Genomic DNA, 348 nt, shown 5'->3' on the forward strand with positions numbered 1-348 from the left:
CGCCTGCACCCCCACACTGAGCATCCCTCTCCTCTCCTCTCCTCTCCTCTCCTCTCCTCTCCTCTCCTCTGTTTTCCCAAGATTTCAGGGTCACCTTGCCCGCAGTGAGCGTGGCGGAACCATTTGACACATTGGGTTTTCTCAGTATTGCAGTTCCAGCCAGGAGTAATCTCAGTTAAACATCTTTTGGGATGGTGCAGCAATGATTCAGGAGACGCCTGACAAGGACATTAGTAGGGAGTAGCAGGGAAGGGAGAGGTATTATCCAGAGCTACAGAAAATGCCTGGTCAGGAATACGAGAAAAGGAGAAAAAGTGAAGAGTGGAAGAAATAAGCAAAGAAATAGAA

This window comes from Corvus brachyrhynchos, unplaced genomic scaffold (genome assembly GCF_000691975.1).
Source record: "Corvus brachyrhynchos isolate BGI_N302 unplaced genomic scaffold, ASM69197v1 scaffold10, whole genome shotgun sequence".
NCBI lineage: Eukaryota > Metazoa > Chordata > Aves > Passeriformes > Corvidae > Corvus > Corvus brachyrhynchos.